The sequence below is a fragment of the Lactuca virosa genome, chromosome 4 (assembly GCF_052849685.1).
Source record: "Lactuca virosa cultivar CGN04683 chromosome 4, Lactuca_virosa_CGN04683_v6, whole genome shotgun sequence".
NCBI classification, from domain to species: Eukaryota; Viridiplantae; Streptophyta; class Magnoliopsida; order Asterales; family Asteraceae; genus Lactuca; species Lactuca virosa.
The window spans coordinates 457,217,021-457,236,931 of record NC_136429.1 but is presented as its reverse complement, the minus strand read 5'-3'; positions in this window follow the sequence as shown (position 1 = coordinate 457,236,931).

The following is a 19,911-nucleotide window of genomic DNA, read 5'->3' as shown; positions in this document are numbered from 1 at the left end:
AAATTGAAATAGCAAGGTTAAAACCAATAATGGTTAAATTGAGTTTTAAAGAAAAGTGTTAAGTTAAAGCAAGTTGTCAGAAGATTTTTAGCGAGAATATGGCTTACATTGTTAAGAAATGTATGCTAAGTTGATTGAAGTGGTTATGAAATATTTTATTGATGATAAATAAAACCGATGAAGCGAAATAATTTTTCGATGGAAGATTAAGAAGTAAGGAATAAGTATGTTAGTGTAGCTGATCGTACCTAAATACTAAGGCGAGTCTAAGGCGAGTGCCAGCGTCTTTTTCCCCAAGATAAAAAAAAATAAAATAAAAATAAAATAAAAAATTTGAAAGACGTTTTAAAGTGTCAATGTAATTTCCGACCTTTTATAGAGGTCAAAGGGATATCCTATGTTAAGTTTTAAGCTCAAGGTGGAAACAACCTAAAGCTAAATTCGTAGCGTAGTAGAGAAGTCTCATGTATGGGTTAAACTTCCGTGTCTCCTTGTGAGTCGAATCCGGAATGCCCGCCAATGGTATACAAGTGATTACTTAGTGGTGACTCATCTACCTCCTTACGAGATGCTCCAATTATCATTTGTGTCGGTATCGAAACGCTTTTTCCTAGTTGTAACTCTTGAAGACGATGAAGAGGTATTGAGGAATAATTGGTATATGTTTCGACTTAAGATAATTACTAGTGTATATCTAGCTACTAATCTTACATCTAAATTCAATAGCTACCGAGGAATACCCATTCTTAGTACTAAGTGCATTGCTCCTAGAGTGGCTAGTGATATAACCTAAGTGGTTAACCTAGCACTTGATAAGGGACAAGAATATTTCTAAATAAAGGCATTGTTATAAAAGTGCACTTAGTTTCTAAGTGTATCTAGATGAATGCCTATAATATGCAATGCCCGTACGCACACCGAAAAATTTTGTTTTTCAAAAGTTTAAGTTGAAAATCGTTTTGAACATAATTCTACTATAACCGTTTCAAGCCTCACATTAAGTTTCCTTAATTAAGCATAGTTGGCCATGCTATACTTAATTAAAGTCTGATAATGCGTACTCGAATTAGTTATACCAGTAGTATGTTCAGTATTTTAAAAAGGTTTAGAAATTTTTTTGCTATAGTTGTGGTTTTACAAAGGAAAACCGGTATTCTCTATAACCTTCGGCTCTGATACCATTTTCTGTCACACCCCGCTAAAGCGGAAACACGAGGCGTGGCAGTATAAAGGGTTTCATAGCAAAAGTTAAAAGACAACACCAACCATAGTATTAAAAATCATTACAATTTTACAATGGGTTTGAACAACTTTTAAAAGAAATTACAATGTAAATTGAAATACAACACATGCGAATGCTCCTAAAAGTGAAGTGTCCCTAAGTGCCACTTACTCGATGATTCCTGAAAAAGCATGTAAAACGAGCGTCAACTATAAAAATAGTTGGTGAGTACTCACAGATAAACAAAATAATACTGGTTCCATGAATTGAAATCAAAGTTTTGATAAAAGTTTCCAATAATAAAAGTATATTGTTAAGATGAGTAAATAAGTTTGTAAAAACAAAGTTCTTTGTCATCATGAGAGATATGATATGTTGCCCAAATAAGATGCAACATTCATATTCTCATGGAAGATAAAGTTCGTTACTCAAACGAGTAAACAAGTTTCATTGCTAAAATGAGCAATCAATTTCGTTGCTACAAGGAGCAAACAATTTCATTGCTAAAACATGTATATAAGTTTTCAGTAATATAAGTTCGTTGTTGTAATGAGAAACAAAGTTCATTGCTATAATTAATAAACAAGTTTATTGCTATAATGAGAAACGAGTTTCTATGTGTATGAGCAAACAATGAGTCTCAACCAAACCTATGACTGAAGCCCTATCAAGATCTATGCTTATCGTTCCATAGATGAATATGGTATCATGCACTCCAGCAATAGGGCGAGTGAGGAGTTGTCAATTCCTAATAGCGCTATCCATAATTACCATTGGCTCAAAGAGTTAATGGTTAGAGATAAGGGAAGGGCCTTAGTACGATAAGTTCTCATGTTCCGTGTTGCATAGACATACATAGAGAGACATAGCAATAAAATAGCAATCATGTTTGATACAAATCAATTTAAATACAACATTCAAATAATAGTTTTTCGGGACATGCTTTTCCACCCCAAAACATAAAAACTGAAAATAGGGGAGTGCGTGAATACTCACAATACATTTAGATGATGCGAATGGTGCCTTGAACTACGTTCCACGTGTACCACTACCGATTCCTACAATAATGGTATTCGCTAGTGAGTCTCTAATCGAAATCTAACACTACTATACTTACTACTACAATAGAATTATGCCAATAATGTGTCAAAATTTAATATTAATAAGTTACAAACATTTTTCTGTGGAAATTAAGTTTCAAAGAATCAATTGTTATATAACAATTTAAGTGGAAAATTTCCATTATTGAAATGTTAATATTTAACATTTTAGAGGTGTTCCAATGATTAAATATTCAAAACTAAATCAATTTAGTTCTAAAAGTTCCCAAACTTTGCATTTCAGTTTTAATTGAAGTCAAAGACCTCAAGATAAATTTTCTTGAATTTTTGATTTGTCTAACTATTTTTCACCATTTTAGTTTCTTGAATAACCATAAAATCATGAAAAATAATAACCAATTAAAAAAAATTACCAAACTTCAGATTTTGGTTCTAAATATGTTAAAAGACTTCTAGATAAATTTTCATGGATTATGGATATGCATAACCATTTTTCATATATTTAATTCTTTAAATATATAAAAATTCATGAAAAATATGAAAACGGTTAAGAAAATGCCCCAAACTTTTTATAGTAATGTCATTACACGTACTTAACCTGGGAAAAATATAAAAATAGATTTCCAGACAATTTAACCCAATTTTAGGATTTTTGAGCATTTATTCTAATAAAAATTGAAATAAATAGAAAATAGTTTCCAAAATTGTCCAAAATTTTTGTAATGCTGTTATTAGTCATTATTAAGCTAGAAAATAGTTTCCAAAATTGTCCAAAATTGTCCAAAAATTGAAATAAATACAAATTCATGAAAAATAGAAATCAGTTATGAAAATACCCCAAACTTTTTATAACAATGTCATTACACATACTTAAGCTGGGAAAAATATAAAAAGGGGTTTCTAAACTGTTTAACCCAATTTTATGATTTTTATGCATTTAATCTAATAAAAATTGAAATAAATAGAAAACAGTTTCCAAAATTGCCCAAAATTTTTGTAACACTTTTATTATACATGTAGAAGCTGTGAAAAATATAAAATATATTTTTCAATTAGTCTTTCTATTTTTCTTTGTTTTATCCTCTTAAATAATCATTAATTGGAGAATAATTATTAAACAGTTAAAGCAAATTACCAACATTTTTGTACACTTCGTTTACAGAGTAAATAATCTGGGAAAAATACCAAATGTGGTTTTTATGTATTGAAATCCGATTTTGTGTATTTAAGTGTATTTAATCTTAGAAAATAGGAGAAAAATAGTATACGAGAAAAATCATCAAAATTTTTATGTAGCCTCCTAATGTACTACAAAGTGTTCTGGTAAATTTTCATGAATTTTGGGTGAGCAGAACTATTTTTTTCTATTTTTAGGCCATTATAAATACAAAAATCGGGGAAAAATAGGAATGCATTATGAAAAATTCTGAAAATATTTTTCTGAGTCTTATACCTCTGGTAGTAACTGCGAAAATTGTTATATATCATTTTAAGATTTTCTAAAGCGCTTTTATGATTTATTTGAGCCAAACAAAAAGAAAATTCAAAACCATATTAAACAGTTGCAAAAATCGATGAAACTTAATGAGGGATCATTATTTAGCATAGGGGTCATCCACAAATTTAAATAGGATTTATAGACCCCAGAAAGTATTTTATATGATTTATTGCCCTATTTTCTTGCATTAATTATAGTAATTCGAGATAAATGAATTATCTTCTGGAAATTTACAGAGCATCTTATTTTGTTGATGGGAATCTGGGAAAAATCGGATTTGGTCAGAAAAGGAGTTTTAGATATTTTTTTGGAAATAAATCCTTCATGAACATCTTTGAAAGCTTTTAACAACATACTTTGATGATCTAGCATCTAAGCTTGAAGATCATCAAATGCATGTTTGTTTGAAGACCATTCATGAGTTTGAAATATTCAAAAATCGTTTTTGAAAGAAAACTTTGGATGCATGTGGTGATTTTCCACCAAAACGTGTAGAAAAGTGCATTTACATGGTTTTGACTTAGGTTTAGGTCATGGATCTTCACCATTTTGTAACATGCAAGATGTTTTTGGTGAAAATCTACCACCATCATCATCAAAACTGAAGTGAATGAACATTCACACAAATTTTCTAAGAGAATGGTGTAGAAGAACAAGGAAATGCAAGAAAAACCTTTAAAACTAGAAAGAAAAGTGAAGGAGATTGAAGGATTTTCGTGATTACCATGAAGAACAACCCTAGAAGATGAAGATTTGAAGGTTAAGAGATGTTCTTGGCTGGAGAATTTCGTGGTTTTAGAGAGGGAAAGAGAGAGTTTGAGTGTGGTAAATGGTGGAATGTGAGAGAGAGTGTAGAGAGAGAGAGAGAAGTGAAGGAGATGGAGTGTGAGAGAGGAGTGATTATGTGTTTTGGGAAGAGGAGAAGCATCTTGGGAAGAGGGTGGACGGTTTTGAGTGTAAAATGCCCTCCCTCTCTTTTAATTTTATAAAAAAATTCAATTCTTTTATAAAAATATCAAACTTTTTATAAAATATACACCCTAACCAAGTTTTTGCTCATGAAACCTTGATTTTTGACTTATAAATTTAGGGCAATTGTTAATGACTTAAATTTTATTTTCCTTAAATGCATTTTCATAATTTTAATTATTATAAGATCATATTATAAGTTTCATAATTATTTTTATAGAATTTTTAAGGTTAAAGTTTATAAATGTGAGTTTTTAGGGCATTTAGGGTTTTTGAGAGTATGTAAGTCTTTGGATATCAAAATTAATTAAATTTTTGAGACTTCAAATTATTTTTGGGTTTTCTAACTCTTATTCAAGTTAGAAATAATGCTTCTAATTTATTTTTACCGGTTTATTGGCACTCTATGTAGTGATTCCGAGATTCAAGCGAAATTGAGGAATCAAGTATACTAGTCCTACTCTTCAACTTTGACTTAAGTTTCTATGAGACTTTGAACTAACTTCTACTTCTAGGTCAAGTGCATGATGTGTGTATATGATTCATGAAATGTTGTTCGAGTCAAAGAGTGACCCAAATATGGATAGTCACTACAGCTCAGTAGATGTAGAATTCACATATCAATGTGAAATCTAAGTACACTATCCATTGATTCTAATTGTTTCCAAGTTTCTAGTAGGTTATAACTTAGCTTCTAGTTACTAAGTCTAGTATGTGTAGTGCCTATATATGCAACTAAGTCTAGTCAAATCTAGAACTGACTCGAATTTTGACGGTTGTCACAGTCAGGTCTGCCACGACGTGGCACAGTTGGCCGCGACCTGGCAAGTGACTGAGAGCGTCCAATCAATGGAAGAGGATAAGGCAGCCCACCACGACGTGGCCAACCCTTTGCCACGACGTGGCACCCAAATTCTCCCCCTATAAATAGAAGCTTAAGGGTGCCGGGTTTGGTGCTCATCTCTTTCAATCTAAGTGTTGTTACTCTGCGAAATTACCTCGATAAACCATCCCGAAGCCCCGGTTTTTCATACTCAAGCCCCGAAGGAAGTTCTCCACTCCCGAGATCCCCGAGAATCCCGAGATTTCAACTCTCTCGAGTCGAAGTTCTGCTCGATTCTTCTCTCGACTACTTCAAATCAACCACTTCAATTAAGTGAGTTCATACCCCTACAACCACACTTTAAATACGTTTTTAACTGCTTTTAAACACTTTTAAGGGGGGGAATACAAGCAAACACACGGCTAAAATCGTGTGAAACATCGATCTTTTGCTATACTTTTCATACTGTTGTTTTAACTATCATATGAAGTTGTTATCATGCAAAACACCTCACAACACAACTTTACCCTCTTGGGGAAACAATATGTTTTATAAATAGAAATATGTTTTATTTATACGTTTACATACTACATCATATCAAGGGTAACCATCTTTGTTAAACCATTTTATGCATTCAAAGAAACTTATGATTTATGCTTTGTCAAACATTGTGAAAGAGGATAAACATTTCATACAAACTATCATACTAATACAGACTTAGTTGAGAATCCGTGAGACTTATATCTTCAACGCTACCTTTTTGCGAAAAGGTACAACTTAAAGTCCTGTCTATTATAACCAGAGTCTCCCGTGGGAGAGCCTGTCAAATGTGTAAAGATCTATACGGGAAGTCATGATCCCGCACCCTGACTGTTAGCTATAGTCCTTTGGGTGACAGTTTGGCGTAAACGATACGACGCCTGAAGACTGTCGCCACAGGCATATTATGTTTAGTATGGTTATAAAACTCACCGGACGGACAATTAATATGGTATTCTGATTTTATGAACGAGTAGCTATTAAAACTATTCTTCATCTAACAAGTGCGATCTTCTTATAGCTTTATTATATAAAACTATGCCTCAACTTTTAAGCATGTCGGTTGCTTGCGATTTACGGTCTTGGACATTAGAAACTGCCTGTTACTTTAGGAAAATAAGGGATTTTCCTGTATCTAAAACAAACAACTAATAGGAAAATAAGGGATTTTCCTGGTGCAACTAGTTACAATTCACAACACGAACATTCATATGCATTTCATACTTTTATAAGAAAATAAGGGATTTTCTTGGAAAACGCACGAACTTTGGAATGACATACATTTTCTCAAAACCGCTTATGAACTCACCAACTTAAATGTTGACACTTTTTCTTTGAAATAACTTGTATTCTCAGGGAACCGCTAAGCAGGTTTGGAAACCAACTTTTGAGGATTAACGCTCCGACGTTAATTACTTCTTTTGAAAGATGTTTATGTATTTATCTTTTGAACATGTAACAAATACAATCATGTAAACATTTTGAAACCTTTTCATATATATGGTGGTGTGTACTTTCCTTACTATGAACTGTTATGATACTGAATATGACGTCCTCCGCCCCCGAACGTTTCCGTCGTTCTGGTTTGGGGGTGTGACAAACAAGATGGCGACACGTGGCAAAGAACGCGTTGCGTTCGTGTAGGAACACACCGCATTCGCGAACGCGCTGCGTTCGTTTTGGGAACGCGCTGCGTTCGCACCGAACTCAGCCTATAAATAGAGGCGTAAATCACTCCCAAAACTCACACCTTCACTATTCTTTCTCTCTCAATACTCCAAACCTCTCCTCCCCAATCCCTAGCAACTTCCAAGTGTTAGAGGCGAGTCCCGGAGCGCCAGAAGGCTCCGAGAAGAAGAGCTTTTCGGCTCGGGAATGCTGCTCCACCGAAGCCCGGTTTTGCGAAAAACCCGTTGTAAGTGGGCTACGCCTATGCTATTTTTAATATAGCTTTTAAATAATTATAGTAATGTTATTAGGTCCTTAGAATAATTATTTGGGCTATTATTATGGGTTATAATGCCGTTATAATATCTTTTTAACCACTCGCGGTACGGGGGTTCCGATTTGGAGGGCCGCTTGGGTTGCTGGATTACAGAAGTGCTTTTATGCCAAAATGATCCTGCCCACCTGTGTTCCATGCCTGGCCTCGTCTGTATATTGTGGGTGAAAAGTATTGTGTCATGCTTATATAATAGTAATAATAGTTAGACTATTAATTAGTCGCGGTTAACGTCAGACTAAACCCTAGTGATATTGATACTAGGTTTTTGTCGAGGGAAAATTGTTTTGAGATAACGAAGTGTTGTTCGAGTGCCGAGTCACCACCTTTCAGGTGAGTGCATAGTCCCTTTCATCTTACACATAGATATGAAGTATTTTAATATAAATTACGTGCTATGTATGCATATTATCTGAATACTTGTTGTCTATGCTGGGTGAAAGATTTTATACATGTTTTAAATGATTTAAACTGTATATGTATTTTATATCTTCAAAATGTGTTGGGTAAAACATGGGTAGATGAAGTAGTTGCTGTGTGATAAGAATAAAATGATGAGAGGAGTCTCGGAAACGACCTAGTAGATAAACGAGGTTAACTCAGGCGACTATGCGACGTAGTGCCTAAACCCCCTTACATGTGTTGTGAGAAAAGTCTCGGAATCGACACTATCGATAAAAGAGAGTAACCTTGGCGATCATGCAGACTTGGTGCCTAAACCCTGGCGACTATGCAGACTTAGTGCCGAATCCTTGGCGATCATGCAGACTTGGTGCCTAAACCCCGGGCGACTATGTGACTTAGTGCCTATTGAGTAAACCCTGGCGATCATGCAGACTTGATGCCTAAACCCTGGCGACTATGCAGACTTAGTGCCTAACCCTTGGCGATCATGCAGACTTGGTGCCTAAACCCTGGCGACTATGAGACTTAGTGCCTGTTGTATAAAACGTGGCAACGATGGACTTCGTGCCGTTTCCTTAGGACGATCCTTAGGAATGAATGAACGAGGAATATATGATTCTTAGGGTAAAACCTTAAGAAGATAATGGGGATGGGATAATGGGGATGGGTAATTGGGATGATTAATTGATGTTTAAATATAATTAAATTATATTATTCTGGGTTGAAAACCCTATGTACTCACCAAGTTTCCCAACCTGACCCACTCGAGCTTATTTGTATCACAGGTGTCGATACGAAGCTACTATACACTGAGAGATTTAAAAGAGATGTAGATCACTAGTGTAAATGATTGTAAGTTCTGTTTATGCTTATGTTTCTGTATTGACAATGACATCCCAAATGTTTTAAAATGAATAAAAATACATTTCTTCGGAAATGCTTTGATAACGAAATTATCATGTTTTTTTGGGGACAAATTCCGCAACATTTTTACTAAAAGAAGTACTCTGATTTTTATAAAGCATAAACAAAATCGGTCTTTTCTGGCCGTAAAAATGGGGATGTCACAGTTTAAGCTCTTCCACCAACGACCTAATTAAAACATCCATATCCTTACCAGGAGCTTTCGGGCCGGGAATCAACAAAGTCAACATGAATGATGACTCTTTCATACAAAGCCAGGGTGGCAGATTGTATGTGGTGAGTATGACCGGCCATGTACTATGTGGATTACACATGTTTCCAAATGGATTAAAACCGTCAGTTGAAAGACCTAGGCGTACGTTACGGGGTTCACTCGAGAAGTCGGGGTATTTTTTTTATCAAAATCTTGCCAATGTTCCCCATCAACAGGATGACGCACAACACCATCTTCTGAACTTCCGGTACTACGCCAAATCATATTTTTGGCAGTGTGCCTCGAACAATATAAACGTCGTAGTCTAGGGGTCATAGGAAAGTACCGTAACACCTTATGAGCTACTTTCTTACCCTTGGTGTGTTTATCGATCCATCGGCTCTCGATTAAATCGGCCATTTCGTTACTTTGGCAAGACGACTGGAGGAATAAAAGATTCACCATGATAGATCCAAATTTTGTACGACTTACTGAAACCATTTATAAATATATGGTGTTCCACTACAGGCGGGTACTTGAAGTAACGGTTATCACATTTTTGACACGCACATCTGATTTTATCATTACTATCAAGGTGTGACTTGGACTTCTCGATAAAAGCTTTGAGTCCTGCTTAGAACTCGGGATGGTTTCGATGTGGATTAGTAGTCCAACGTTTATCAATAGACATGATGTTGCTGAAACATAATTTCGGGTTTAGAGTTTAGTATACAGAATTAGCATTGTTTTTTTTACAATCCACATTTTTTTTTACAATTATAGCATTGTACTTTAAACAATTATATGCGACTCACAAAAGTAGATATTACAGTTTAAAAAAATTAAAAAATTAAAAAGTTAAAATTCTTTATTTATGCGTTTTTCTAATTAATTTTAGTTACAATTACTTGTAATTTATATAGGCAAAAGTTGTAAGTATTAAATAAAAGGGTCAAAGATCAAACGAATCAATTTTTTCCACACGTTTGTTTTATTTATAGTAGATGTACAAATATACCCATGATTATTGAAAAAAAATTGTTTGTTTCTTTTAATATGTTTAGCGATTAGTTTTTATTGAATAAAAATTAAATAAAGCAAAATTAACTATATTATGTTGTGTAGTTCATTTTTACCGTCGAGATTAAAAAATATATATATTATTTATAGCATCGTATAAATATGTTGCAAAGAAAAAAATTAAAAACTAAAAAAGACATGAAAATATAACAGTTTCTAACTTTTGTTTTAGTTAAAATTTGTTTTAGTCAAAAGGAGGAATATAAATTTAAGAATGTCATTGACTTCTCTTTCAAAAAATAAAAAATAAAAAAATAAGTGTGATATTGACTTTCTAGGTTTGGAGCTAAAAAGTTAAGAAATTACCTTTCTAGTATTTGTATATAAGTTTTGGAACTTATTGGTTAATATATAAGTTTTGGAACGTATTGGTTAATTTAGGGTTAGTTTGGGAACAGACTAGAAACTTTCTAGTATTTGTATATAAGTTTTTAAACAATTTTATAACATTTTTTTTTTGTTTTTTTTTCCAATTATAACAATAATTTATTTTCAATTATAGCATCCTACTTATACCAAAACCACATACTTTCACATAATACATAAGAGCATCAAATACACATACTTTCACATACTTATACCACATATACACCAAATACAAATACATTCACATACACACATAATAACATCATACTTAGACGAAATACACATACTTTCACATATATACATAATAACATCCTATTTATACCAAATACACAAATTTCACATTCATATACGACATATATAACAAACATACATACATTCACATACACACATAATAACATCCTATTTATACCAAATACATATAATTTCACATATATAGATAATAACTTCATACTTCTACCAAATACTCATATACCACATATACATCAAACACACATACATTGACATATATACACCAAATTTACATAGATTCACATACAAATATCAAATATACATACATATGGCAATTTTCAAATAATTGATACAACTACACATATTTTGCAATTAAACTAAAATTTCACAATAAATAGAAGTAAATAGAACCTGTGGTGGCGGAAATTACTCAATGTCTTCTGAAAAATTGGTACTCACCGGAAAATACTCTCACCCGCCCCTTACAGTAAACCCAAAGACAAAACGACCAAAAACACTGAAATTGCCAAATAATTTGCAATTAATCATCAAATGGAGCTAGAAATCGATGTTAATAGAGAAATACAAAGAGATATAAGAACTTGAAGTTACCTTTTTACCTGAGATGGAGCTAGTAATTTGTTGTTCTCGTGATTTAAACCCGTTAAATTGAAGCCCTAAACACCTTTGATCCCTAATCTCATAATGTTGGGAGATTTCTTGTTGGAATCGACGGTAACTCGCACAAAATGGGGGCAAAAACGAACCAGAATGCGAATGAATGGAGAACACAGAAGGAAAACTGAAGAATGTGTTGTTTTTTTCTTTTTATCTGCGCATGCCTTTAGCAGCTACGCTTTTAGCGGCGACACTAAAGGCTTTACCGGCGACAAACGTTAACAGCGGCGACTACTCTGGAGGAAGTGTACCGCGTCGGTAGTGTTACACAAAATTGCAAATATTATAGGCACTACTACAAGAAAGGGCATTATCAATGGCCAAAACGTCGGTAATCCATCGTTGTGGACTATACCTACTAAAGTGCAACAAATCCAAATACGTTGGTATATTCTTGTCAGTAAATGTTTGTGACGGATTTCCGACAGCTACTACTAATTAGTGATAGATTTTGCCGTTGGCAATAGTAACGTTTACTGACGAAATGTGTTTTAACTGATTACCTATGGAACTGGTTTCCAATGGATTATTGAAGGAATACCATAACGGATTCCCGACGAAATATGTGTGACAGATTACCAATGGATTTTAGCATTATAAAATATTAAATCATGAAAATCTAAGAACATTTATGTATTCAGATCAAAAGAAATCTTAAAACATATATCAAATAAATATTTCAAAACCAACATAAAAGTAAACAAGTTCACAGAAAAACTTTAAATCTATAAATTTTAAATACATATTCATTAGACATTAAACCAGAAAAGTAAAAATAGAAATATAGTTACCCTTCATTAAACTAATATACATAACATGAGGTTTTGAATGAATCCCAAGCACTTGTGACACAAAATATGGAGGATTTTTTTTTCTTTAGATATTAGGAGAGGTTTAGAAAACTGATCTTAAAAAAGAAATGCAACATAAGATAAGAAAAAAATCTAAAAGAAAAAAAATAACAATGTACATTCTATTTTTTCCCCATATAATAGCATTGTACTTTTGGAATTCTTTAACTTTCAACTTGTTTCTTACTTAGGCAGTGTACTTTTAAAAGTTTCCTATTATAGCAATGTAGACATCCACATAGGTTGTCTACATGTAACTTATTGTTGACATGGCAAAATAATTGATTTCTTTTTTTTTCCTATTAAAACTGCTCACATTAGGTTTTGCTGGAAAGTCATTTTCCTTTTCCGATTTTCTTTTGTTATAGCATCAAAATTTTATATATAACTACCCAGACTTTCTGTAATCTAATCTAATAAGATTATCAGAGTTATTACTAAAATGTGCAAAATTCTATTAACTCATAAAAAAACATTTTATATCCCAAACATAGTCACGAGTTTACATAAAAAATCTTCATACAAATTAGAACAACAAGGAAATAAAACATATTCTAGTTTATTTTGTTTATGTCTTCTCTTGTGGTACAACGGTTTCTACAACCAGAATGTAGCATCACAAATTCCAGAATAAATTTTTATTTTTAAAATAAAATAAACAACCATTTTTATAATGTTACATTCAAGTCAAACCAATTGTTCATAAACCATAATTCAAAATCAGAGTTATAAGGAAGACAATACAGAATCTCGAATCACAAAACTGTTGATGTGTATACAATCTCGCCTTCACAATCCGAGGTACCGACAAAATATTTAATCATGAACTGTAAGCACAAATCTTAGTGAGTTCCCCAAAATATCACATACAACAAAACATAATAATCAACTATAGGTTATCAGCAACCTTGGGGCTATCAATAATTCTAAGGACTATCAGCAGTCCTAAATATCACACACAACACATCAATATAAACAACTATCGGTTATCAACAATCCTACGTCTATCACTAATTCTATGGACTCACAACAATCCTAAGGGTTATCAGCAACCTTGTGGGTCATCAGCAACCGGGCGGACTATCAGCAGTACTGGAGTTATCAGTAACTCAGATATACGTATAACAACAATAAACAAATAAGACCCAGCTGGTCTAGCATGCACACATTATGATATAGGTGATACAGTGAGTAGACTCACCTCATAAATAGTAGACTAACACATCACTCTCTAACAGTAAAGACTGGTAATATGAATCACGTAATCATCAATATAGAAGTACCCTCTTAGTCTACTGTCACAACTAGGAATTCTGATACGTTGTAAACACTTAACAAAGAATGACAGTATAGCTAAAACTTGAAAACATGTATGGTGTTTGTTCAATGTCAACAAAATTCCATCAAATACCCTATACAAGCATTAAAATAGTCAACAAAAGATGGAAACCCTAAAAATCCAGGTTTAAGTCCATTTTGGACTAGGATTTTCTTATTGGGCCTAATGGACCAATAAGCTTCCAATTTGACTATTTTGGGCTTAGAACACTTAAATGGGCCCTAATTGGACCCATTTGCATGAAACTTAACATTTTGGGCCTCATAAGCCTAGAATGGACTAGTTATCTTTAATGGGCCTTATTGGGCCATAACAAATCTAATTAGCCCTAATGGGCCATAAAACTCATACTTTGATGAATATTTGGCCGTGAACCATCTCCAAAGACCAAATGGGCCGAAAATCATCAAAATGGGCCCATAATATGGACTCAAGAACACAAAGGCCCAAACTATTCTTTTCTTCTCCTTTTCTCGGCCCAAGTGGAAAACAAAAAAAATATATATAAATAAAGGAAATAAGGAGGGTTAGCCACCTCCTTATTACATTATGGATTTCCATGCACCATCACATACTTCCATGCACTCCATCCTTTCACCTCTCTCTCTTCTTTTCCCCCTCTCTTCTTAAGATCGACCGAGAGCTAAACCACACACACATACAACACCAAAACTCTTCTAAACTCTCTCAAAATTCTCCCCCTTCCCACTCCAAAAGTCTCGAAATTTTACTTGTGCATCAAGAGGATTTCAAGAGATTATCATCACTTCTTGGTAAGTTACACATATCCTATGATTTTATAACTCTTTTCTCATGATGAGATCCCTTCTGTTAAACAATTGTGGTAATCATACTCTTAGAATCACCTCAAGCTCGAGATCATCATCAAAGTGTTGCTAGGGCTGAAAATCACCTCACTTTCTTCCATTTCTTCTTTAAAACCGTGATCAACAAGAAAAGGTGAGTTCATACCCCTCTCTTTTCGGTTTTCACAAGTTTTATGGGGGGGGGGGAATACAAGTAAAATGTGTAGATCTATGTGTATGTGTATGTTATGTGTGATTTCATGTGTTTATATGGTAAATATGTAACAAAAATGAAAGAAATATCGAGATCTATGGCTCTAGGAGGAAGATAAACATGATCTAATATATGTTACACTAAACAAGTCAAGAAAAATTACACCCTAAGGTGATAATAAACATATTGCAACATAAAACCCATTTTTGGGCTATATTTGTCAAATAAACAAAAGTTGGGGTGAAAGTTGTCATTCACGATTTTCTTAAGGACCAAAAGAGTCAAAACAGTAAAAATAAATGTTTTTATGAATATTATACTCTTTAAAGGACTAGAAATGAAATTTGTAGCTTAATGGGCAAATTTTTGGGCTTTTCGGCCCATAGGCCCAAAGATTGCGAAAATATTGTTTTCAGAGGATTGAAATGGTAAATTTCTCAAAACAGGGGATAAAAAGGGTAAACAAAACCATTACAGGGGTTAAAAATGATATTTGTCCAAAAAGGATCAAAAAATGTAAGAATTTCGAAATTTGGGCCAAAATTGTAAAAGTTGCGAAAAGTTTGGACTTTAACTGAAAAACTCTTTACTGGAGGGGCTGAAACAGCCAAAGAGTAAATTTTGAGCTAAAAACATCACTTAAACAAGTCTATGGGTCAAAACTGTCAAGAAAATGGTTTAAGTGCTAAAATGTCTTTTTTTTAAAATAAGGGACTAAAATTGTCATTTTTATTAAAGAAGGGCTGAAAAGGTCAAACCAATATTTTGAGTCAATTATTTTATTATTAAGATATTGGGTCAAAAGCACCAAATTACAACTTATGAAAATAGAAAGATGAATATACATATAATTCCAAATATCGTTATAAACAACCGACCGGCCTCGTGCCATTACAAATCTAACAATCATTCAATCAATCTTTCCGACAATTATACAATACCTAAAACAAGTAAATATTCAAATCTTTGGGCTTGAAAGTTTCTAATCATGCTTATTGGGCCTTCGTGACCCATTAACATAACTTTAGTGCCCAACGATAATAATAAATGTTTATTGGGGCTCCTGTGACCCAATTACATGCTTAAGGGACCCTCAATGACTTTCACGTGCTATTGGTCCTCAGTGGCCCATTAGCATTGCTAGTAAGGTCCAAATAAATCAAATGCGAAATTGGCCAATGTGTCCTTCGTATACCCAATAGCCTTAAATAATACACGGGATTAGCAGGACCTTGTAATCCTCTTCTCCTCGTTTGTTAGGCTTACCTTCAATTCAGTAAACATATACAGGTCATTAATCAATGGTAATCAAATTCAGTTTGGATTCAGTGAGTAATAACGGGCGGCACCTTTATGGTTCGTTTGTAGTCTGTAGTTATAATCAAAGTCTCCTGGAGGGAGAGCGAGAGTTTGTGTATAGATCTATACGGGGGTGACTCCCCCACACCTCAGTTGTTCGCTACAGTTAGAATCGGCCAGTCTAGGGTGACAAAATCTTAAGATCAATTCCGGCGTTCGCTAGAATGCCAAGACAGACAAACTAGTCATTATCATGCATGGTTATAACGACTCACATAAATAAATCCAATACTATCCGAGTAATCAAGGAAAATCAAAATCATTCGTTGTGAGGATATAACAATTCGAAACAATTATATTATATTATATGATCGGAAGACATCGGGTTTTTCGAGGAAATCAACACCATTCACTTGTACTTTTCAATAACTATAATGCCAAATTTCTCAGTTATACACGTTTTGAAATCATTCATGCATAAACCTATGGATCTTCACACTTTGGTATAAACAATTGTCTTTTCAGAAAATATCGGATTTTCTGGGTTTTACAAACTACACAAAACATTTTCAAAACAACCCTGCTTATGAACTCACCAACATTCAATATGTTGACGTTTTTCAAAATAACTTGTATTCTCAGGTAACAGGTAAGCTGAGGAGTAATACCAAGTATGTTAGGGTGTTATGCTTTTGAAAACTTTCAAACAATTTATGCTATGGATATGTAATGTTTAAACAATGTACTTGATGTGAACAATGCCAGTTGTAATGTATTAATGCATGGTGAAGTTTATATTATGCTTCATGTATATTCATTGTGATGATATTCAATTTGAGTCACGCGAGCCCTCAGACGTTTCCGCTGTCTGGTTCGGGGGTGTGACATCTACACCCTAAACCTTCAAGTTGACCAAAAGTCAACGGTTAAAGTCAATGATCAAAGTCAACACTAGCTGACCTCCATGTCATGGACACCCACATGCCACGGCATGGATGTTATACAACAAAACGATCATGGTGACACTAGACTCCTCGTCGTGGAGAGCAACATGTCATACCGTGGGAACTGATCTCAACATCTTAATGGGTTAAGGACTTAACCCTTAAACCTAACCTTCCAACTTTTTCAGATATGGTACCTAATAGCTTCATAATGGATAAAGTTTCTAAATTTATCCATTAGAATGGTCCAAACAACCTAGAATCTAAACTTTAAGTCTTAAAGGGACCAAGAATGCATCTTTCTCACTTAATCCATTAAGTCCAAGTCTCCAACCCTCAGATCTGAATCAGCATGATGTTTAGCTAGATAAAGTTTCCAACTTTATCCATAATGATGGCACAAAATTTCAAGATCTAAACTTTAATACACCAAAATGACCTAAAGGACCAAGATAACGTTCATGGATTAAAGGGAAGACCAAAGATCATAATTTTTTTAGTCTATGAGGTCTAAGAAGCATTCCAAATTGATCAAAAGATGTTAGATTCCACTAAACTCCAAAATCACCCATAAATTGGACCAAAAGTTTCAAAAACCACAAATAGCAAGATCTACAGAACTAAAGAGAAAGATATGAACTTTATACTCATAATAGTCCAGAAATGCAGTGACTTTGATAGATACAAATTTAAAAAACCTTCCTTACAATCAAAATAACTATATTTATCTTCAAGCTTCATCAAATCACCACCAAAAGAACCCAAAAGAGGTTCAAGGAGAGAGAAAGAGATAAAATCATGAAGATGGAGGATAAGGTTGCTCTCAAGGAGTTCTAGTTGAGATGGAGGCTAAGAAAATGCCCTAAAACATGAATCATTACCTTTATATACATTGAAAACCCTAAAAAATCATTGGCTTAGGCTGCCTAACTTCTGCTCCTTGGAAAACAATTCTCCGTTCTGTGGTGATTACCAAGCCGTGGAGACCTTCTCTCCACCACATAGAGACGAGTTTTCACCCAAATTCATTTCTGCTTCATACAGTCATAACTTTTTCGTTTTAACTCCGTTTTCGGAGATCTTTATATGCACGTGAAGGTATTGACGAGACCCTCAATTCTATCTGATTACTTTTGACTAAAAACATACCAAATTAAAATCATTAATTCATGCAAGAAGCCTGAATTATCACCTTTCCCGTTTTACCCTTTACTTCAAAGTACAATTTGAGGGCTTTGATCACTAAACTAATATTATAAATATTATATTGGGTCTAAACTCTATTCCTTTAAATCCCAAGACATTTACTCGATAAAATTATGACCTGCTATCCCGAAATTAGAAACATCATGGAAACTAAGTGTTACATTGAACCTGGAAAACATGAAATCTATGCAGTATCAGACACAATGTGCCTGGTGAGTTATTGCGCTATATTTTCTTATCTATCTTCTTATTTCCCTTTCTCATACTCTATCCTTTCTTTCTATTTTTTCCTTAGTCTATTAACAGACTTTTCTCAAAGTTTACACATACACTAACTCTGCCTCTGTCACTATAACTTATGCCACATCATACTTTTCCACCACTAGACCAAATGGTATTGCCACTTACTGCACTCTAAGGTAATAATATCCCACTTTCATTACTGGGCACACTCACCCAATCTTACCCCCTCTTTTTATGATCCCTTATGGATCCTTCTTCTTTCTTCTTGCTTTTGAAACCCTTCCAGATTCCTTACTCTTAAACCTTCACAATTATCTCTAAGTTCTTAAAAAAACACTCTCTTAACTTGTTCCTCTCAGGAACCTTTTTTCTATCATTTCTAACTGTCCTCATTCTAGATTCTCGCAAGAATCATCTATCTGCATTTCCAAGGGGAATCATCTATATCTTTTCCGGTAGGGACATAATTTTATTCCCGAAGAAATCATACTATTTGTCCCCATAGGAATATCTACTCTATTCCTTAAGGAATCATACGCTTTGTACCCATAGGAACATCTACTCTATACCTGTAGGGATCATGCTCTTGTCCCCATAGCAACCTCTACTCTATTCTCGTAGGAATCATAATATTCCCCCTGTAGGAATATCCGATAGGAATCGTCTATCACTTGTCCCCGAGTGAACCATACTTCATTCCTGTAGTAATCTTCTATCTCTTATACCTGAAGGGACTATACTCTATTTGTAACAACCCAAATTCCCATCCATCGTCAATGTTAGTTTCCGTTACTTGAATGTTAATTTCCGTTAGTGAATTCGATGTTTGAGTTTATAAATTCAATAAATTAAAACAAAAAGGGTGTTATTTTATACCTAAATGTTTATTGTAGGTGTATTTAAGATAATTATATTCATAAAAAGGTTTAATTGAATTTGAGGTGCCAAGGTGTCATAAAAGGAAACTTTAATTTTTAACTATTTAGGGTTAGGAGTGTTTGGAATTGTAATATGATACTTGAGGGTTCAATTGGTAAAATCAGGTGTAACTCCCAAGAAGTAGGATCGATTCTGCTGCTTACATCCCCCTTAACTTCCTTCACTATCAAACGAACAAGGCTTCTCCTCCCCTACCTCTCTTCTCAGTTCTCATAGCAACCTCCGATAGTGCAAGTGTCAAATTGCACGTTTAGTCCCAATTTTCAAAAATTAACTCGGACTGTCCTTCGTATTGTTAAATATTGTATGTTTCTTCCCTGTCACTCATGAAATGATTGTAATGTCATTTTTAATTTTTTTCAATTGTTTATTACTTTTGAGTTTTTTATTGAAAAAGAAATACAAGTAGGCCTCACACTCTTTTATACCTTACCCACCTCAACTTCCTTCACTATCAAACGAACAAGGCTTCTCCTCCCCCTCATTATCTTCTCAGTTCTCACAGCAACCTCCGATAACCCTGTGTCATCACCAAAAATTTCTAAGCCGTAAAATCTTACAGATTTCTAATAAACATCCACC